The sequence below is a fragment of the Taeniopygia guttata genome, chromosome 8, assembly GCF_048771995.1.
Source record: "Taeniopygia guttata chromosome 8, bTaeGut7.mat, whole genome shotgun sequence".
NCBI classification, from domain to species: domain Eukaryota; kingdom Metazoa; phylum Chordata; class Aves; order Passeriformes; family Estrildidae; genus Taeniopygia; species Taeniopygia guttata.
Genome location: NC_133033.1, coordinates 25,508,055 through 25,531,095, shown reverse-complemented (window position 1 = coordinate 25,531,095; position 23,041 = coordinate 25,508,055). Strand labels below are relative to the sequence as shown.

The window sequence follows — 23,041 nt, the reverse complement described above, 5'->3', positions numbered from 1 at the left end:
TAATTAATTCTGTTACTAATTAAGTACTGATCCTACATGCAGGCAAGCATAGCTCTTCTCTTGAAGCCTTCACTTTGCTGTTTCACAACTTTTATTTTCACTGATTAATTCCAGTCCACCCCTTCTCTCTTGTGAAGGGACAACAAAAATTGTGTGTCTGGCTGTTGTCCCTTTGTCTGTCCCTTCTCCCTGTCTGTGTCCAGGGTGTAAGGACAACTTGTGTGATTGCAAATAACATTACAATAACATCACATTAATAACATTAATTAACATTAATAAAATTACAAATGGACAGGCAGCACCTTTGTCAGGCTGCCAGGTTTGGCAGCTCCAGCATTTCCTGACTCACCTTCCAGACATTCTGGAGGGGAAGAAAAGGGAAAGGATAAAATGGCATCAGTGGTTTCCTTTAGCAGGTGGCACCCCCTTAATTTCCTAACTTATTTTCTGTGTTTTAAACTACCAGGTGATTTTTAAACTGCAGTAGAAACCAGATGTGTACCATGCCTAGAAATTCACCTCTCTGTGCCCTGAGATGTGTGTTTATCTTGCAAACATGGCTTATATTTGTATCCAGTTCTGCAAACTGTCATCAAAATAAAAATCCTGTAAAATGTTGACTTACTATATGTTTCCATGCTCACCCACATCCCTGTTTTTCAGGCTGACCAGCATTTCAGCGAGGATTTAAGGATTTGAGGTTGTTTTACATAAAACTGTAATTATAAATCCACCAGAAGTCAGGGTTTTCAGACAAAGGAAACACAGAATTCGAATGCAATGCAGGCAAAACCAGAGATAAGTCTGTGCAGAGCTGACAAAGGGCAGGGGAGGATGGAGCTTCTTGCAGCTCCTTCTGTCAAGGGAAGTGTGACCCTAATGAACACCAGGAGTGCAATTCCTGACAGAAACAGAAGCAATGTCCTTCTGTACAAGGCAGAAATCAGTAATCTTTAGTATGAATCCTAATCTGGTTACTGATTTTCAGGCATCACCTGAAAATTACTGATTATTAATATAATTTTTTTATTATTTATATTATTATTTATTATTTAATTTATTATTAATATTATTTAAATTACAAATTATTGATGTAGGCAGCTTAATCTGTAGGCTTTTCCTAGCAGAAATCTGTGACTGGGAGGAAAGATTACCCTATAAACCTCTCAAAGGAGAAATATCATAGATGAAGAATATATATATATGCAAAATGCTGCTGCCACAATTAAACAAGTACATTAATAAATTTTAAATATATTTAGATTGGACCTTAATAAAGGATTTTTACCACCTTGAGAAGGCTTTTGAAGAAGTTCTCAGCATATAATACATTTTGGAAGTATATACAGTGTTCTTTTAATTTGGGGGAGATCTGTAGGATCTGACGAGGTAACCCAGTCTGTTACTGAGAAGGCATCTTCTTTTCCTATTCTTTTAAAAAATGAGAATTATGTTGATTATGTTCAATGCTATATTTGGGTTTAGTACCTTTCTTTGTGTAAAAGGCATTAACCAGGTGCAGCAAAGTCCTAAGATCATTTTTTCAATACAATTTTTTTCAAGTTCTATACAGTATATGTTGAATTATTTCTGACTGTTTTTCTAATCTTTAGTTTTACTTAGGCCATGCCTTCAAGACTTCTTGTTCATTGATTTTTCTCACATCTCAGAGGACTGAAAATCCTGTGGTGAACGTTACTTACACGAAGAACAAAAAGAGGCTTTCACAAAATCTTGTGATAAGTCACATTGACAAGACCATGTAACTCCAGGGATGATTTTCATCATGAGCAATGATATTTTGTAAATGTGTGAGCAGAATTAACATTGGTGGTATTAAAAACAGTATAAGCAACTCAGTGGTCCTTCACATTATTTCTTAGTGACAGTTTTTGAAATAGTCATTTTTAATATCAGTATACAGAAGCTTGTGACAAATTTTCCATTATTAAAAAATTCATTGTCATAAACTAATTTTTTCCTCACTTCCTCAAGCATTCCTATGTTAGTCATTCATTACATGTACTTTTTGCTTTGCTTACTCATTAAAAATAGAGAGAAAAATGAATGGCCACACTCCTCTATAATTACATTTCTCTAGAAGTGCAAAATAATTATAACTGCTTCCTGACCAGCAGCCTTTTCTCATTCTGCTGATCCTTTTTGTTCTCTCTTCTTTCTTCCTTCCTTCTGCACCACATTTGAACCCTTCTTTCGCCGCCTTTTGCCATTCCACTAAATATCTCATATTTTCTGCATTCCCACTACCCCTTAATGCATTTACCCAATCCCATCCAACATCCCATGGCAAAGTCACTCTTTTCCATGACAATTTTGGTTTTTCCCTTCTTACCAGTCACAGAAGTTTGTCTGACCCCCTCCAAGATGGACTCTGGAGCAACCTGGTCTGGTGGAAGGTGTCCCTGCCCATGGCAGGGGGTGGGACTGGATGGGCTTTAAGGTCCTTCCATTCCACATAATTCTGGGGTTCTGGGATTTTATGAAGATGCTGGGAGGTCCCTTCCACTCCCCATCCACCAGGGATCTGAGGGAGGGCTCAGATATCCAGTGTTTTCTCCATCATTCTCCTGTTAGAGTTTTGTCCATGTAAATGTCATTTATTGCCTGTTTTGTCTCTTGTCTCTGTTTTCATACTGGAAAGCTGCTCACCAGATATCTTCATAAGCCAGAGATCTTTGCATTCCAAATATCCACATGTCCGTTTGCCTTCCACATCTCTTTCACCTTCCTCATGTTCTCACACAGCCTTAAAAAGATAGATTTGGAAAATGGGAAATGTTGTGGACTCCCCATCCCTGGAGGTGTTCAAGGCCAGGTTGGACAGGGCTTGGAGCACCCTGAGACAGTGGAAGGTGTCCCTGCCATGGCAGGGGTGCTACTGGATGGGCTTTAATGTCCCTTCTAACCCAAACCTGGGATTCTGGCACTCCATGAAAGCCAAGTCCTGGATACTTTCATGGAAAAAAGGTGTTTCAATGAGGCCCCACAAATCTGACCTCCTGAGGAACTCTACATTTTGTTACCAACAAACCCTACACCATCTTTTGCCACCAGGCTGCCCAGTGACGCTTTTAGAACGCACTCATTTGCCTAAAGTGTCACTTCTCTGAGACAGGAAATGAATCCGGAATTAGGCTGGCCTAATTCCACAAATCTCTTTTTGCCAACAAACCACTCATTTAAGAAGAGTTGCAATTAGGAGCACTTAAGAGCTTTCATGATTAGGGATTCTGTTTGAAAATTCAGTGTAAGCTCATTATGCTGCTGCATATCATTACATTTCTAGGCAGAAGAGGGGACATTGTGTGCGAGTTGTTGTACAATTGGCTAATCCAGCCTCATTCACCACGAGAAGCATCATTTGCTCAAGAGAATAATCACTTTTACAGCTGGCATGTCCACGAGTCAAAAGTACCCTTTGGTTCCATCCAGTGAATCTGCAGGAGCAGCAGAAGGCAACCTCTCTTCTGGAGAGGACTGACTACGGAAGTGACCAGCCCCGCTGGTTAATCAGTGGAGGAAAAAAAATTAATAAAGTGGATAAAAAAGGTTAAAAAGTGGATAAAAGTGATGCATGGTGGACAGCACCTTTCAAAATGCAGCAGCAGTGAAAAAACATTGAAGTTCCCAATTTAGACTGAGTTAAACAGTTCTTAACATGCATTGTAAGGTCACCAAGTGACCAAGCCAACCCAGAAATGAGGTTAATAACAGTTACATGCCAGCTCCAAGGCTGCTGACTGCAGATTTACCTCTGAGGTAAAAGAATTATTATTCATATTCTTCTGAAGGTAAAAGAATTATTATTGATATTCTTCTGAATATTCATTTGATACTTGGCATACTGGGCTCTCTTTTCTCCATTTTCCATTCCATGGCCTCCATTACCCATTTGTTCCTGAAGATTCTGCTTTTTTTTTTTTTCCTTTATTTTTAAGCAGTATATTTTTCCTAAATGTGTTCCACTTTTTGTCTACACGAACAATTGTCTCCATGTGTTTGGAATCTTCTCTGCACACAGCTAAACATAATCCTCAGACATAAATATAATTCTCATATGAACTTGCACAAGTAACAGCAGAAAACCTTTAAAAAGTACTAACTATGTACCATCACTACTGACCAGTTTTGTGAGGTACTTTAAGACTCCACATTTAAGTAAACAGCTCTAGTCTTCTTTTTTCTTGTTCTTCTTTTAAAGTAAGTGAAATGAAGTAGGACATGGGGAGGATTGTTTGATATTTGCCTTTCTACAAGCTGACACAAAAGTACAAAGTATTGACAGATAACACCAGGAGAGTCTGGTGTGTGACTGAACTGAGTCTCTGGGTACATATTTTGCTAAGAGAAAAGCAGCTAATGGTTGAATACAGTGTTTCATCTATTTTAAGACCAGTGGATGTCTACAGGCATTCTATAAAATGTTGAGTTTGCTCCCAAGCAGCAGCCCATGGTTGCTGCATTTTGGGACAGTAGGAACATGTATGAAGCTGAATGTAAATTGCTCAGCAGCATTTGCAAATTATCTCTGCTTGTGGTCTTTCATCGTTTGAGTATTGAATGTTTTCTCAGTAGGAAAACCATTTTTCGTTCTCTTCTCTGGTCTCTATTCATAAACAAAGGGTTAATGGTTGGAGTTGAAATCTTAAAGGTTGTTTCCAACCCAAAAATTTCTGTGAACCTTTCAGAAAGAGCAGCAGAATTTTGCAATACATTGAAAGAGCTGCATTTTAGTCAGCACTACTCCCTCATCTTTTCTAGGTATATTTTTCTCTTTTCAAACCATCACAAACTTGAGCAGCTATCCTGAAGAAAAATCCCATCTGAAGGCATCACCAACCTTTGGGACACATTCTTTGGTACCTAGCTTGCAGCTAAAAGAGCACACTGCCAAAGCACATTAAGTAGATTCTTTCCAGTGAACCCTCCTTGTAAAACCTTTTTCTTTCTCTCTTTTTTCCCCTAAAGAAGGGTGAAACATTTAATTTCAACATAAAAGATCTTTTTTCTTATAGATAATAATCACGATTGAGGAGTTGAGAGAGGGATACAGGTTAGATATTATACATGCAAAATGCCATCAGTGCTTGTTCTGCTGGGTGAGTACTTTGTTCAGGATTTCTGAGTCCTTCAAAACGAAAAAAATATAGCTTCAAGTTCAAGGCTGCTTATCACCAATTCAAAACCTGGGGTTATTGTTCTCTCTCAATTTTATAATTATGCATTGAAACAGAAATATTTTTTCTATTTGAAAATCCAGCCCAGAAGAATAAAACTGATGACAAGAGATAATTAATTCAGGGGAGCGCAGCGAGAAACTCATTAAAAGGCAACAGATTGATGGCATCTGTTAAAGCATTAAATATATATCTCCAAAGCAATAATGTTGGTCTTTGATCTTTTCTTTCCAGCCAAATGCAACAGATTTTTCTAGATCCTTAAAACCATTTTCTTCCATTCACATTGTTAGGAAATAGGCTCAAATGTCTTGGTATTTGTTCCTACAAAGGGTACACTTGTCTTCCTCATCAGCATGGGGAAGATAAAGTGAGAAGATAACAAGCTGAGGTTTAAAACAGCTGTTCAGTGTCACAAATTAGGCTGGATGGAAAGCAGGCCCTCAAATGACCTAGGCTGAAATTAATAAATTAATATTAATTATGGCCTTTCCTCATAGACATTTAAGGATGACCTGTAAGTTCAAGCCCTACCAATATCTCTCTGAACCATTAAAAAAAACTCCTCAATATTTCCCCACTCCAATCCTTGAAGAATTTATTAGTTTTAACTAATTTTGCTCTCTTTACATATTGTTTGTTCAATGCAATATAGTATATTAGTTATTTTAAGAATAAAAAACTAAGGAAACGTAGTATTTTGGCAACTTATAGCCCCTAAGATTTGGGAGACTGTAAGAGAGAAATTTTGCTGGAGAATAACAAACTGGGTTATGGGAATGGCCATAAAAGCCTATGGAAAATGGTAGGGAAGAATGGGAACAATCCATTTCCCATGGTCAGAGTGTGACCTGTTCAAACCAGAAAAACAGATATTCGAGTCTCAGGGAACGCTTTCTATCAGGATGGATTTGGAACACCAGAACAGAGAATAAATTGAGTAAAATTCATGGAAACCTCCCAGTGATTTGCACATTTATAGCAAGAACATAGAAAATCCTATAATAGACTGTCTCTGGGTTATTTTTTAATGGATGGGGAAAATTAGAATCCTACAAAATTTTTGGAGGAAGTAGGAAATATACCTTACAGGAGAATTTTTAAAGATTTCTCTATTTAAGGATTTCTTTCTATCTGTATATGAAACCCTAGACTGAGAAATTTCCATGTTGAAAATAAATAAAAGCTGGTAGTTAAAGCCAAAAAAATATAGTTACAAATTAAATATTTATAAAATTGAGCAACATTTCAACCCATTTCAGTGTAGACACTTCAAAAGCTGGTGGAATGTGTGTGTGCATAGATATATAAAAAGAAATCTGTAATGACAGCAGATATACAGTCCTTTCTGCTACATCTAGTCAGTATTAAAATTAGATTTTTTTTTTTTTCCCAGTGGAAAAGCTGTCCTATTCTTAACAATCTCTGTAAGTATTAGCTGTGTTTTTATCTTCCACAAACATACAGATTTCTTGGAGAGAGAGTGGAAATAGGAGATACTAGGACAGGAGACAGGAGACATTAGGAGATATTCCTAAAGAGAGAGAAAGAAAAGGCAACAGGAAAAAAAGAAAAAAAAAAAGGAAGATATTAAGACAATGTCTGGTACAGGGAGACCAGAAGGCAGCACTGAATCCTGACTCATGGAATTGCAGAAACCTCAATGTGTTTAACAACCAGCAACAAGGAAAAGTGAGATAACAAATGTCTGGAGTCACAGATTGGCATTAGTTTGAAGTTTATAAATGTTAACTGACACCAAAGTCCTTAGTTTGAAGTTTATAAATGTTAATTGACACCCAAATCCTTGATTTTTCAAATTATGCTGAAGCACACTTGGCACCCACACAGCTCCACTGCCAGAAAGAGGGAAATGAAAGCACCACCATGTGTGCATAAAAGACATGATTTAACTCAACAGTGGCCAGATTACGCTTTAAATAATCCTAATAAAAAGATCTTTCTACTGACATTTAGGAAGGAGTTCAATTTGTCTAGTTTTAGTCATGCAATATTCAATGTTAATTTTTTTTTTTACATAACCATGCCTAACAGTTAAATTGTGAAGGTCAAATCTGGGTTTTATGCAGCCCTGTAGCTCAGTAAATTCAGCAAGGCCATTGTGATAACAGGCCTTGGGCTGTGCACTGACTTTGCAAGGACTCAAGACCCGTCTTGGTCAATGTTTGGTCTCATCTTATTCTCTGCCTTAGGTTTCTATAGCTGTACCCAGAGTGTTTCCAAAGATGATACCAATTTTAGGGGCATTTTGAATGTCCTAACCAAAATTGATAAGCACACAGGAGTGACCAGGAGGCATTGGATGCTGAGCACCCTCTTTGTTGCCTCTGCCAATACATGAGATTTGGAAAAGAGAATGAAGATGAGTCAGACCAGGATGGAAGAATTTAGATTTTTAGTGATAAGAAGATGAACACAAATTGTGATAAACACAAATTGCAACGGTTTTATAATCAGTTTTAACATGGATCTCTGATAAAGAACATCTTCAAATACAAATATTAATAGAAAATACAACATATTATGGAAAATTAGGAATGGAAGTTGGTTTTGTATTTATTTGATTTCTATAGCAGCTGACTTCTATCTCGGTGTATGAGGGTTTAGTCACCCTGTGAGGATATTGACTCTATTGGTTTTGGAGAAAACTTCCTCACTCACAGCAGTACTAAAAGACTCCTCTGTTTGCTGTGGCCTTTACCCATCACTCAATGTTATCCCATTTTTTAAATTTTACAATACGGTAAAAAAAATTGGTTTCTTTAGAATTTAATATTTCAAATTTCTCATCATAACTTCTTTCTTTCTTAACTCCTCTGAAAACTATATAAGCTCATTGATTTTTCCTGCCATAAATGCAAAGTTTTCCATGCTTTGCAGGATAACATTTTGCTTCCTTAAAATCATAAGCCCCAGCGTGATGGGATTGTCTTCGTTTCCTAGACTAATTACAGCATTGCTGAATAATTGGAGTTTGTAAACAATCCACTGTGTTTATTTTTCTGCGTTTTAAATCTAAGGAACATTCCCATTGAAGGCTTATATTCAGGCTCTGACCTATGGGCATTTTATGTGCAAAATTACATTTGTTAGGAGAAGGGGGTGTTGGTTTAAACCAAGAGGTACGGGAATATTGCATTAGCATAGCCCGTTGTGGGATGTCAGTTATACATTGGCCATATTGTTCTGTAAATAATTTCATGTTAAACTGATAGCTTGGGGTGACAGGGTGAAGTGGTATGGTTTCAAATTGACAGAGAGTGGGTTTAGATGGGATATTAGGAAGGAATTGTTCCCTGTGAGGGTGGGCAGGCCCTGGCACAGTGTGCCCAGAGAAGCCATGGCTGCCCCTGAATCCCTGGAAGTGTCCAAGGCCAGGCTGGATGGGGCTTGGAGCAACCTGGGACAGTGGAAGTTGTCTCTGCCCATGGCAGGGGTGGCACTGGATGGGCTTTGAGGTCTCTCCCAGATCAAACCAGTCTGTGATTTTATCTTAAATAAACTAAGGAAAGTTTCTACCCGAGATCTTACAACTTCAGTCTCAACTCTGACACAGATTTTCATGTCACTTGAAAAATTCACACAGCAGAAAAGGAAAATCTCACCAGACATTGCATCGTCTGGTGTCAAAATTGGCAATATCTGAGGCAGAACAGGGAGAAATAATCCATAAATTTCCATCATTGTTGGTTATCATGTGCTGTCAGCCGCTGTCACGTTGTGATTTACACAGTGTTAAGGTAATGCCATCACTGACACCAAAGGATCCAACACCAGTACAGCACTGTGCTATGAGGAAATTGCAAAATCTTGCCATTAAACCTCAAAATGACATTTTTAATAGTAACATCAGAATTTTAATGCCTCAAAATTAGTCTTCTTTCCAGGAGTTTTCAGCATGCTGTCTTATCACAGAAATCACACTGCAATTAGCTTTCTCTACGCCCTGCACAATGTCAGGGAACAAATATTATTTTCCCCTTGCAACGTGCAATGCATTGATACTTCCTTTGAGCCTTAATTCACTTTTATTTTTTTTTTTCTCTTCCCATCAATGAAGGCACTGCTCCACTTACTGAGGAAGCAAATTACTTTTCCATTATAATGTAATGATGCAGGAAAGTGGTATTTTCTAACAATAGAAAATAAAATCTCCCTGTCTTTCTGAGCAAGAAAAACACTTCACAACTATTAAAAATGCTATAAAGCAAAATAAAATTAGCTTCCAGTGGATACTGTGATAAATACCAAATTAATGCCAGAAATAAATGTGTTGCTAAGGTTCCTGTTTCCGCTGCCTTTCTCAAGCCAGGTTCATTGTTTGTAGTTATGCCCAGCTTTAGAAAGCAGCAGAGAAGAGTAGAGATACATTAGTTCAGGGTACAAACTTGGTGTCTATAATTCATTCCTGAGAGCCACCAAATGTCCTTTCCCAACTTTTGATTAAATGGATGATTTCAGAACTATTTGAACGTCTACTTTGAGCTAAAAACTGCTAAAATCATGTTTAATGACAGCAAGAATTGTAAGTGAAAGTGTCAGGAAATAAATTTTCCTCAAGCAAAACTACATGTTATTGTCAAGATTAAAAACATCACTTGTCCATAAATATGCACAGGAAATGCTTTTTTGTCCTTCTAAAATATCCAAGTTGTCAGAAAATTCTTATTCATTAGATAAAAATCTTTACCAAAAAAGATGGGAACTCATTTCTGTATTTCTAGGAGCCTGACACTTCCACCTTCACATGAAGATCCAAGTCTCTCTGTCATTTCTTCTGTCGGTAATTAATTATTTACACAGTTTGGAACAAAGATTGAAGGCAGCTCAGCTGAGAACACTAATGTGAAACTAGGGCAAAATCAGGGTTCAAAACTGGATGTCCCATAACACAGATAAATGTTCTTTATTGCCACTGACTGGGCTCTGCTCTGAAACTGAACCTAGAAATTTGAATGCCTACATTTTGATAACCCACTTCATTATGGGACACTATACAATTTCTGTTTAAATAAATGAGTAATTTACCACTTGAGACAAATATCTTCATAATTTCCTTTTCTCCCCACAAATCTTTATTATTTAGTCTAAATGTCCCATATTGACTGCCTCCCCCTTGGTGTGCTCTGCATGACCGAGGGGTAGGAAAAAAGTCTAAAGATTAAAACTGATTTTAAAGATGTGCTGTTTTTAACACCTTTTTATCTTGTGGCATTGACCTTAACCTGAAGGACTGTCAGTGATAGCCCATCACGCTGCAAGTGGCAAAGGCCTCTGTCCTTCTGAGAGTTTTAGATCACCAAGATCCAGTTTAGAAATGCTGAGCTGGGATCTATTATACTGGGCAGTGCCTTTTTATCCACAGCAGAAAACCCAACACAGTATCTTCTGTCTTGGCAAGGATTGGTCTTATCAGATGGCACAGCAAGAAATGAATTAGGTTTAACCCCCCCATTTTGGTAACTGCTGAGAAAATTATATGGGAACTTGGGAAAAAAAATCCAAAACCCAAACAACAACCCAAAATCCAAAATACATCTCTCCTCATGAATAGATCTTGTTCTGCAATGAGATGACTTTCTGATGTAAGCAAGAGAATCCTTGAGGAGGTTAATTTTAAAAGGGGTCCTCCCATCTGTGTTTGATCAGTGGGTATTTTATGGAGTTCACACAGAGCCTGACTGCACAGAGATCATGGCGGTATTTCTACATCAGGTGTCAGAAAAAGATCTGCTTGTTCTCTGTCAACATCTGTCTCTAGCTATCAAACCACTTTCCTTTTGCAGTGAATTATTAGTAACAATATCAAACTCTTCATAATAGCAGGGAAAATAAAATATACTCTTTTCTCCTTAGAAAAAGTGTGCAATCTTCTCTACCACTTTAGCATGATAAGCACAGGAAACACATTTCATTGCCAAAGAAACCTAAATATTAATGGAATAATGGAACTAGAAATGGAATGCTAATGGAAAGCCATTGTTAGTGCTAGTTTGAGGTATTTGAACTCTGTTGTGGCAGCATTTAACAACCTTGTGAGTGATTAATGCAACATAATGACATGGATCTAAACCTGGATTGACTGACAACACTCATTTGCACAGGAGAATGAAATAAAAACTATTACCTTGTGCATAATGCTGAACCTGCAATTTAGAAACACACATGGTTGGAAAATTACAACACATCTACATATAAAAGCCTGATTTAGTGAATCTATTGCATTTAGTTTAGCTGCAATAAACTCTATTACATGACAATTTATGGCATTTAGCTAAGTACAGTCAAGGGCATAAATATAAAATCGAAAACTCTAGGATAGGATGAAGTTTTACAGAAAAATAAGGACACACGGAATCCCAAAAGATCATAAAAGACATAAGATGTATTGGTGTGCCATCTACTTCTAATAGGTTTTTGACAGGAAAAACATATTTACTAAAGTCAAAATAGTTCTTATCTACCTGTTCTTGCTCTCCTTACTGAATGCTACTGAATGCATGAGGTTACACACAAAAAAAGAGCACAAGGTTTTTTTGGGGGGGAGAAGAATAAGAAAAGCACTGCCATATTTGCTGGCTAACAGAATAAACATTGCTATTCCACCTGCATGAACCCAGCCATGTTCTGTTTGGAGATCATGTATGGCATGCATGGTACTTTAACATTTTATTTTTCTGGCACCTCTCACCCACAGGATCTATAAAATAATAAAAATAATGCAAATTAAAGAATTTGAAAATTTCATGAGCTTGTAATTTCATTGAATGTTCACTGCTTCTCCTCCTGTCCCTGAACAGACAGAATTAAGTTGGTGGGAACCAATTCTCACCTGGTAAAAAGTATGATTAGAATTCAAGAAAAAACAGTGTCTAATCCACAAGAAACAATCTGAGGAACATACATTATACACTTGCTGTCACTTCTGGTCCATAAAATCGGAATCCACTTTGTGCTCCTGAGCTAATGAAAGTGGGAAGGACTTTGGAGCCATTACATTTCTATCCTTATTACTTAATAGACTTCCCACATATCCATTCCAGGTAAGAACATTTCAGGTCTAAACTCCTCTCTGGGATTATGTATTTCTTCATTACATCTCTAAAGCTCTTCTGTGCTATTATTCTACTAATGTTAATGCACAATGAACATTCAACTCCGTGTCTTTTTGCCAAATGCCCTCTCCCTCTTCTTTCCAATAATTCATTAAACCCACCTCTTCCAGGAATCATTCCTACTTTGTTTTTTTCTAATCATTAATCTCTTCATGCTTTTCACTACTTTAAATCTTGTTCAAATCCCCATTCCCTTCCTATCATTAGGTGAAGCTGACTGCTTCTTGTAGCTTTGATTAAGGAAAAAATGCAAATCCTTCACCATGTGGAACTCTTGTTTAAAAACCAGGAGGGAAAGAAAGACGTATTACTTTCTCTTAACTTGCAAAATGAAAATATTCAGCTAGAGGACTTCAGGTAGCCACATGGACCCAACCATGGCATCATGGGAGAAATATTTTTGATACAAGATTTATTATCTGTCAAACTATGAATGACTGGGCACTGCAAATTCTTCAAGAATCCCTTAGAAAAGCCTTGACTGGAGCAATAAATTGGTTTTATTTATTTATTTCCTTGTTACATGCCCAGGGTTTTCCATACGTGTGCCTGTAATCACAATCAAAATCTTGTTGCAACTCAAAATTTTGGTACAAGCCAAATTTTTATGTATAGAGCTTAAAACTTAATTTTAGTCCCATTATTATTTAGACTGCCTAAACAAAATCTATCACCTTTCATTTGTGGTTCAGCTGCAATCTTCTGTATTAGTTCTGTGTGGAGTTAAATCAGACAGAACCCCATTGGACACTGAAATTTGGATATCTTTTGCACAAATACATGAACCTCTGATATCTAGGACACATATTCCCAATCATGTATGAAAGCTACAGAAACCAGAGTGAACTGGAAGAAAAAGTATTTAGATAAAAGACTGAATATACTGGACATGTCTGAGCCTCACTTATGGAGAAGAGGCAGGGAAAATGGGAAAGATTACACTAATATAGCTCAAATTCCATGACTGTAAAATGACAAATACCATTGATTTTTAACCCAGACTAGGAATTCATGTCACCCCTTCTCACTGAAAACCAAAGTTATTTCTTCCATAGTGTTACTTCTTCCATCCTGCTGCTTTCATTTGAATAATCTTGTTCACCTGCAGCCCTCTCCTCTTCCTGTTTTAATCTCCTCCAACCAGGGAATTATCCCTCTTTCCACCTCTGGTGATTTAATCACCCTGAAGTTCAACAAGATTAGTGTTTGCATATTTTATGGGGTTTATGCTGTACTAGTGAGAAATTTTGGTCAAAATGCTGGGGTTTTTTTATCACACTTCAGTCTGTTATATAAAAAAATCTTCAGTTTTAATGGCAATGCATTGTAAACTCTTCCCACACCTCAAGTGTATCCAACAATAATTACTAAATTGCTGTCAGTGGTGAGTTAGGAAGATAGCACATTGTTGAAAACAGCTTCATAATTTACAAGTTTTCATTTAGAAACTCCTTAAGCTTCTCTTAACATTTTATACCATATAGAAAACATTTACCCTAATTAATTTCTTGGACTTTTCCTTCTATAAGTTCCTACTTTATATTTTCCCACAGGCAATCAGGAACCTGTGGATTTAGTGACGTCTCCAAGCTGTCAGAACTAAACTGAAATTACAGCTGTGCTTCTTACAGTGATTTGGGTTCCCTTCTCTTTGTCTGTTTTTTTGCCACTTAAATTTTATGAATACTACGTTCTTTTTACCAAGCTCCTCAGAAAGAGAAAACTGCTGTGTTTATTACCCCAGAATCTGGATTCATGACCCCATCTTTACCGAATTCTTCAAATGCTGGATAATGCAAAGCTTAAGTATTAACGTGATAAAGTTTGGAAGCCTCTTTTGCCACTGGAGCACCTTTAGTAGCTCTGTAGAGGAATCATGGTGGGATTCCTTGGAGCAGCAGCTCTGCCCTGACTGATCCTTCACACTGGGAGCTACTCCTGAACTCAGTGGAGGGGCCCAGGAACCACCCAGGTGTGGTTTGGTTTGTGTCAAATAGCTCCAAACAAGGAAATCTGGTGTGAAACACTAAACCTCCATATGGGAAATGTTTAATGAACCCTTCAGAGGTTCTGACGTCCAGAGACGTTGTGGCTGCCCCACCCCTGGAAGTTTTCATGGACAGGCTGGATGAGGCTTGGAGCAACCTGGAAGAGTGGAAGGTGTCCTTGACTGTGGCAGGGTGTGGTGTGATGTCTTTCAAGGTTTAAAGATGTGCTGGAGAGAAACATACACAGAGCTGTTAATAATTTTAAGCCCTTGTAACACATTTTGGGAAGGACACTGGACAGTGGTAGTGATTTGGGTAGAAAACTGGTGAAATAGTGCAAACAGCGCTCCATTCCCATCCCATTGTCTTGGGGAATATCCATACAGGGTTTTCTGGGATTTTTCAGTGTCTGGGCCTACAGTGGGTTCATGAAAATGAGGGGCCAGGCCACCAGAAAGGGTTGGACAACAGAATCACAGAATCACTAGGGGTGGAAAAGACCTCTAAGGTCACCAAGTCGCACCATCCACCCAGAACCAGCACCCTGTTCACCACTAATCCATGTCCTCAAATGACATATCCACATGTTTTTGAACATCTAGGCAGGCTGTTCCAGTGCTTTACAACTCTTTTCATAAAGATATTTCTCCTGATATCCAATCCAAACCTCCTCTTGTGCGCCTTGATGGCATTTCTTCTTGTCCTGTTATTTAATACAAAGCAGCTGGATGTGAATGCCCTGGGTCCATGATGCTGGTCCTAACTGAGCTGGAGGTGCAGAGCCTGTGCTGGTGCATGACCTGTGTGAAAATTGGTGAATAGAAACCCTTGAACAGAAATTGTTCTGCACCTGCAGTAACCCATCCTGCCTCACAAATTTTAAATGGGCTGTTCTTGCAGCTGTTAGCAAATAAAAGAGACAAAAATCAGAGTATTTGTTTAAATAGTGGTGAGCCTGAAGTTAAGGAGAGGGGAAATTAAAACCATGTGTGAAAGTTAAAAGGACTAAATAGGTGTGTACAGAAGCTAAAAGTTCTGATCAGTATGTAAACCTCTTCTAGCAGCTCATGGAGACACTGCTGGGAAGCAGAATCGGAGTCAATGTGTTTACGGTAAACTTTATCTTGACCATCTGCCACCACTAATCAGATACAATTGGCACTTTTAGTTTGAAGGGAAAAATACTCAGGACCTGCAATCCCTCCTGGATAGCAAGGATCTAGAAGTTTATCTGCACACAACACTTCATTTGAATTTGTTTACCTCGAAGGAAAACAAGATTAAGGATGAAGCATATGCTTCAACAAACCAGTGAATTGGTTTGAGGTGATAATTGTGGAGACAAACTCCAGGGGTAAAAATAAACCCGTGAAATAAATTCAGTTTATGTTAAATAAGCAGGTTCTTTCCTAATTGAAATATTGTGACAACTGTTGGAGCGAGTCCAGAGGAGGCACCGAGATGTTCAAGATGTGAGGAAAGACTGGTAGAATTGGGATTGTTCAGCCCAGAGAAGCTTTGAGTTGACCTCATTGTGGCCTTCCAATGCCTGAAGGAGCCAAGAGGAAACATAGAGAGAGAGACTATTTACAAGGGATGGAGTAACAGGATTAGGGGGAATGGCTTCCCACTGCCAGAGGGCAGGGTAAGATGGGATTTTGGGAAGGAGATGTTCTCTGTCAGGGTGGGCAGGCCCTGGCACAGGGTGCCCAGAGAAGCTGTGGCTGCCCCTGGATCCCTGGAAATGCCCAAGGCCAGGCTGGACAGGGCTTGGAGCACCCTGGGGTAGTGGAAGATGTCCCTGCCCAAGATAGGAGGTGAAACAAGATGGGATTTAAGACTGTTGCTTTTAAAATTCAGATCTGCATATTGATGACTAAAAAATTATTTATGAAAGAAAAGGAATAGGAGGTAGTAAACAATGAGGATTGACAGGTTTTGATTGTATTTAATTTTGTTTTGGCATATATGGAATGCACAGAAGATTTTAAATGTCTAGAGCATGCAAGAATTCCATTAATAGAACACCAAGAAGAGAGAAAACAGCAGGCAAGACTTTAAATGAAGAAATTTATTTTATTATTTTATTTTATTTGTTATTTTATTTTATATTATTTTTAGCACATCCCATGAAAGATTATATTCCAGCCTGCACCTACTTTTTACCTAAGAGATTTCTCTTGTCTGAACTCAATACTTTGCCAGGCAAACATGAACAAACAGATCTTTCTGAATGTTATAGGAGTGTGGGCAAACAATTCCTAAAGAATTATTGCCAAGTCACTTTGCTGCCAAATGTTAATCTCAGCCAAAGTGATGTGATTAAGAAAAGGCAATTAAAAAATCGAGCAATGTGGATTAATATTAATAGGAAATATACTAATACAGCTGTGAAAAACTGGTGAAGCTTTTCATGTGTTATGTTTTTGGGGAGGGGGAAAACAAAAATCCCAGATAAATGTGCCATCTTTTCCTAAAAAACTGTTGGGAGTGTGCTGGCAGGACTTTAAATATCAATAATATAATTGTATAACCAGAGCAATGTGTGCAATGGCTGTTGAGGAGAGAGGGGTGAAACAATAGGTGTGATCCCACTTAACTATCAGGGGCAGTATTTCCTCAAAACATACAGCCAAAACCACCAGGACCAACCTGGTCCTCCCCCAGCAGGATCAAGGAGCTGTCAGCAGAGCCTGGACCCTCAGTCCTGGAGATCTGTGGTCCCTCCACTGGCAGCAGCCCCTGCAGAACCTGGGCTAGGGAAGGAGATTTACAGATGGCACCAAAAGTAGGGAATCTCCAGCCTCCTCCACCTCAGGAGTTTCCATTTTTCTGCTGACCCCATTCTTTACTCCTCCATAGGAACACCTGTTCAGGTTCTTGGCCCTGTTGTGGATCTGCAAAGACCCCGCTGATCATCCCCCCACAATCAGCACTTCCCACAGAAGTCCTTGTAGAAGAAGTCTGGAAACTCTACACCCAACCCTTCTGCTCTATGTGCTGCTCCCAGACTTAATAATCAGACTTAATGATCTTCCTAAAATATTGCATGTGAGATGCCTGTGACATTAATCAATGTTTAACAAAGGCAGGAGTGCTGCTCACTGAATATAAATACTTGCACAGAAAGATTTAGCATTTGTTTAGTGAGCTTAATTAAAAAGCTCTACTTGATGTGAGCAGTGCCCTTTGGAGAATCTAAATGCCTTGTTGAAGAAACAAACTGGTTTCCCTCACTTAGAGCTTTCTTTTCTTCCTAAATGATGAGTGGTTTCAGAGATCAGAAGATAAATTCTCATCTGCTATCTTAATTTAAAAGCTATTTTAACATTCTGATAAACCCAGGACTTTTGGAAGGTTTCATTTAGTTTGCCTCAGTTGTCGATGAACAAACCTAAGGTAATTAACCCAAGTTAGATATCTCAGAATCATCCATAGTTCTTGCATTTAGCACAGGAATGGGGAAATTTAGGTGGGAAACCCCACATCCACTAATGATTAAACTGCTTTATCACCTGTTTAATGCAACCGCCTAATTCCAGTGAAGGTCAAGGTTGAGACATTGTTCTGCATTAATTCTTATAGAAATATACAAATGGAAAGCATGATCAATAATCAAAAGATGTGGAATTAAACTCTTCAGATAAAGGAGAATTCAATAACGTTTTTTTTCCAGCACTGCAGCTAAGGCAGATCCTGAACTGCTCTAAACAAAACTCAGTTGATTACACGGAGCCAAAAGTTTCTGAGTCTTTCTGACCTTGCAGTTTCTAGCATTATATAATGTATAGATATAAATACATAACCTACACAGTTCTATACCAAGCCTGGGATAGGCATAAAAAGAGAAAAAAAAAATTAAAAATTCATTTCATGTCATATGGTTGCATTTTTTCCAAGTTTCAGTGTTCTGCCTATTTTATTCTATAAATAAAATTATAGGTTATTGATGACCAAGATTAAAGAGAACAATGCACTCAGCATTAAAAAAAAAAAAAACCAAACATCCAAAAGTTACTGGTAGTCAAAAAAAATCCCAAAGTTATGTGATAAACAAGAAACTAAACCACAGATTTATATCAGCCAAGGGTTTTCCTTTGACTTCACACAAACAGACATGGCTGTAAGTCCTACATCCTAAAAATATTTCAAAAATCCTTTTTGAAGACACTGATGCTTCTCTAAGGAGAAAGAAAGTAAAAAAATCCGAGATTGTAAATTGTACAGATTTAAAATTGCAAGAGAAATTAGGCCTTTAAAATGTTCTAAATGTTGACCTGGATATTACTAGAATATCACAATCAAATAATAATATATTACTGCAGTAAAATCAATCCGTCAGAATCTATATAAATACCTTATATTTCAAAATTATTGAGAGAACATTTGATTTATCAGAGCTTGCCTTTTCTCCCACTGTCAGGTAATTGCTTATATATTTTTAAATTATGGAGTCTTTCTATGAGAAAAAAAACCCCCAACAAATAAACCTTTGAATCCTCAGATTTTCCTGGAATGGAAAATTATTTTAATCTGAGCTTAATTGGTTTTCTTTTAGCTGGTGCTGCCAGCAGCATTTGGGGCTTACTTCTTTTCATTAGAAAAAGGGATTTCTGACAGTCAGGTTTTTGGCATGCATCCATTCAATTAAAAATAATGCAGAAAATTCCTATTTACTTTACCAGAATAATAAAATAATACTGGATTGTTCTTCTGTGGAAATGCAAAGACCTTGTCAAAGTCCTTGTTATTCCATCATTTACCTCAATAGAGATGACTACCAGCCCAAAAGGATTTTATGACCCAGTGGTCCCATTCAAGTTTTGCTTAATGTGAACTCGTGAAAGTCAAGCTCAGGGATTAAAACCTTGAGCCGAAGCCAGCTGAAGACACAGCAATTCCCACCTCCGCTGTGGACCTGGGAAATGCTTCCTATGGATCCTTAGTGCTGGCTGAGATTCTTAAGATCTCATGCTCAAACCAGTCTTTATCAAAGAAAACATTAGAACACTCACTGTGAGCAAGTCTGAGGCTTCGTTTTCTCAACAGATATGTCCTGGCAGCTACAAAATCCCTGAGATTCCCTTTTCCAAAGAATTTCCATGGGACATTCACACTGAACTAAAATGGAGCCATCATTACTATAATTTTTGCCTCTGAAAAAATGAGGCCTAGTTAAATTTTTTCAGGAATTTCATCCAAGTTTACAATGGAATCTGAAGCAAGAACTATAATTTTCCATCAATATTTTTGTCCCATGAGCAGAGTCTTTCCCTAAGAATTATTCCAGATGACAGAGATTATTGTGGAAATATTCAACTTACTGAAAATCAGGAATGATTCCCAGTTTTACTGATTACATCATAGGTATCTTTAATTTTTTTCTTCCCTGGTCTTGGTAAGATAACCTACCTCTCACAGCATGCTCAGACTAATTTCTATGTTTTATTGTCAAGGTTCGTCTTGCTGATAAATGTTTTTCCCTTCTAAGATTCCTGAGCAAAAAGCTGGATAAAAAGGGCTGGATATATTCCCTTGGTGCTATCTTTATCTCAATGTTGTACTGAAGAATAAGAAATTTCAAACATAGACAATTAACTCTTCCTGTCACCTTAAAGACAACCATAAAGAGACTGGTCAAGCTTGGATTTATACTGTATTAACAATGATGAAGGGACTGCAGACAGCTCTAGCCCTCTACAATCCCAGCTGCAGTCAGAAAAACCTTTCCTGACTAAAGCAGAACACTTCAGTTTATTGTTGCTGGGAAAAAAAATATTATTAACCATCTTTCAGATTTTGGCTGCAGATTTTGGGATGGAAGGGAGCCCATTGAGGAGTCCTGGGAGTCAACACCTCCAGCTCTCAGGTCAAATACAGCATGTGGCACTCGGAGTTTGTGTTTATGTGCTTGGACTCACAGCTAACAAATAGCAATTTATCCTTACCTTATTCCAGTGGATCTCAAATATCACCCAGCTGACAATATCTTCCTTCTCGCATCATAGCAGGAGATCTGTAAAAATCCATGGACTCCAGCCCACCCACAGAACACAGATGTTCACTCCTTCTTGTGGGCCAGATCCCAGGCAGCCTCTGCAGTACAAATCCTAACACAGTCCTACTTCCCAAAATAGCATCAACAATTTTTTTTTTTTTCATTACAAGTTAGATTTTTATGCCTTCCTCCCATCTGCTCTCTAATAATTTTCTTACTGCTCTCCATTCCTGTGTCAAAAGAAATACATTTTTATCTATTTTTATCTGTTACTTTGTTGGTTTAGTTGGGGGGGTTTATGTGCAGCTTTTTTATTTTTATCCTATAATATTCTAATATTCTACCATTTTTCCCCTTTTCCTAGCTAAAGAATCAAGTATCACTGATTCTTCTCTATGGATATCAATCAATATATTGGAAAAATGTGGAAGGAGGGATTGGAATGAGATGATCTTTCAGGTCCCTTCCAACTCAAACCACTCGACGATTCTATGCATACAGAATAAATTCCTCCACGTCAGGGTGGGCTGGCCCTGGCACAGGGTGCCCAGAGAAGCTGTGGCTGCCTCTAGATCCCTGGCACTGTCCAAGGCCAGGCTGGATGGGGCTTGGAGCACCTGGGCTAGTGAAAGATGTTCCTGCCCATGGTAGAGGTGGTGCTGGATGGGCTTTGAGGCCTCTTCCAATCCCACTTTTTCATGCTTGTCCTGGACAATCCTGCAAAGGACACTGGCAAGCCCCACTCACTGGGATGCAACAGGATGTTTTACTGCTCTACATCAGTGCTACACCATTAGCAAAATATTTGCTTCCTTTTTAAGATCATAGAGTCACAAAATCTCAGACTGCTTTGGGTTGGAGGCTCCTTAAATCCCATCCAATGTCATCCTCTGCCATGGTCAGGGGCACCTTCCATTATCCCAGGTGGCTCCAAGCCCTGTCCAGCCTGGCCTTGGACACTTCCGGGGATCCAGGGGCAGCCTCGGCTGCTCTGGGCACCCTGTGCCAGGGCCTGCTCACCCTCACAGGGAACAATTCCTTCCCAATAGTCCATCTAACCCTGCCATCCTCCACTGGAGTATCCTCCGTTATTTCCTTTTGTAATTTCCCAGTTTCAATTGGAGTTATGGGAGCATTTCAGCCATTTTTGAAATTGTATCCCAACAGTTTATCTCTGGAGTTTTTTCCTTTGCCTCCTCAACCATGTGAGTTCTCCTGTGGTTTACTCTGCTTCCTAAAGGGGGGAATAATGGATTTCTTAAATTTGGTGGAAGGAAAACTTTTTTCCCAATGAGCCCAGTATTTTCACCTCATAATTCTTGATCATAAACTTAGTGTTGCATACATCATGTATGCAAGAGTCTCTGCATTTTTCAGGGGGCCCTCTATCCTGATTTTCTAGGGGAATTCTCTGGTGAGTGTGTGTATAACTATAAATTAATCCTCTCTGCCTTCTCTGGCTCAGGAAAAGGTCTTTACACTTGGGTTCTTTGTTTCCCAGCAGCTGTGGGAACAGATCTTTTATCATATTTTATTTATCTGATGCATCCAGATGGAGTTCTGTGATCATGAAGGCATTTGAGAGTGATTTGTAACCCAGTCAAATATTAAAGAAATTAAACCTAATTTTTTTTCTGGGAATTTGCAGAAGGTGCTTCCTTTCTGATGCTGCTTTTGTTGCTCTGCAGCCCAGCTGGAGCTGGAAAATGGTACAAAACCATAGCAGGAAATGCCATCTCTATGGAAACTTCCAAACCCAATGGAGGATGATGGGATAAGCTTACAGAATGATCAATATTTTATCCTGAGCTCATTTCTAAGTGAGGCAGGATAAACTGTTTAGACAAAGGATGCTAAATTCCAGATAGAGGTGGAAACTCCTGAAGTGGACTGAATTGAGGGATGGAGTGGAGTCTCTGAATCCTCACGTGAGAGAGGGACTGGAACAAAGACAATCTGCACTGGGATATGTGCCATGGAATGGTAGCTGGCAGGAGGAAAAAGGAGCAGCATTACCTTTGGACAGGTTAAAAAAGTTGATAGGGTAGAAAATTGGTTTATTTTCTCTGTTGGATTGAGTGCTTAAACAACATAGAACTGTGTTTTTCTCCTCTCTCCAGTCACTTCATTTCTGTTCCCTTATTGTCACCTCTGCTTTTTTATCACTTGTCTCCTGTGTATATATTGTTCCCCAGCCCTGAGGTCTCTCACTCATACTTTTCATTTTTTTCCCAGTCATGCCTGGGCTTATTGTCCCACCTGGAACCAACTAAGATCCATGATCAGCAGATGGGCTTTTTTACATTCTTACTCACTTCTAACCTGCAATCCAGTTTTCTCTGATTTACCTGGATCCCAAACTTATTTGGTTCTGCAGTCTAGTCCTCTTTCCTTCTTTTTTCCTACACTCTGTGAAAGGGTTTGTCTTCAGAACTGCTGCTCTGCTACAAAGCTGTTCTTTAGTCACAGGGAAAAAGAGCAAGAAGAGGAGGAAGCAATCTTACCCTTCAGTCTGTAACTTAGGAACATCCATGACACTATTGCAACAATCACACTTAATAGACAGCAATAAAAAGATACTCCAGGACTTTTCAGAGCATTTTCCACAATTCTTTATAATCTGTAAGCCCCTGCTGAGTTCAGGGCAGAGTTGTGAGCCCCGGGCAGCAGCTCAGGAGGCTGAGGAGCCCCTCAAGAGTCCAGTTCCAATGACCCAAATGA

At 38.6% G+C, this 23,041-nt stretch overlaps 1 long non-coding RNA gene across 3 annotated transcripts in view; it reads right to left on the bottom strand.

Moving 5' to 3' along the window:
• LOC140684657 (uncharacterized) overlaps positions 1-20,454 on the bottom strand; it is a 34,090-nt gene extending 13,636 nt beyond the window's left edge. For all 3 annotated transcript variants that reach the window (XR_012057245.1, XR_012057244.1, XR_012057246.1), the window contains exon 1: positions 20,271-20,454. This is a non-coding gene — a long non-coding RNA (uncharacterized lncRNA). The remainder of the gene's footprint in view (positions 1-20,270) is intronic.
• Between the last annotated feature and the right edge of the window lie 2,587 nt (positions 20,455-23,041).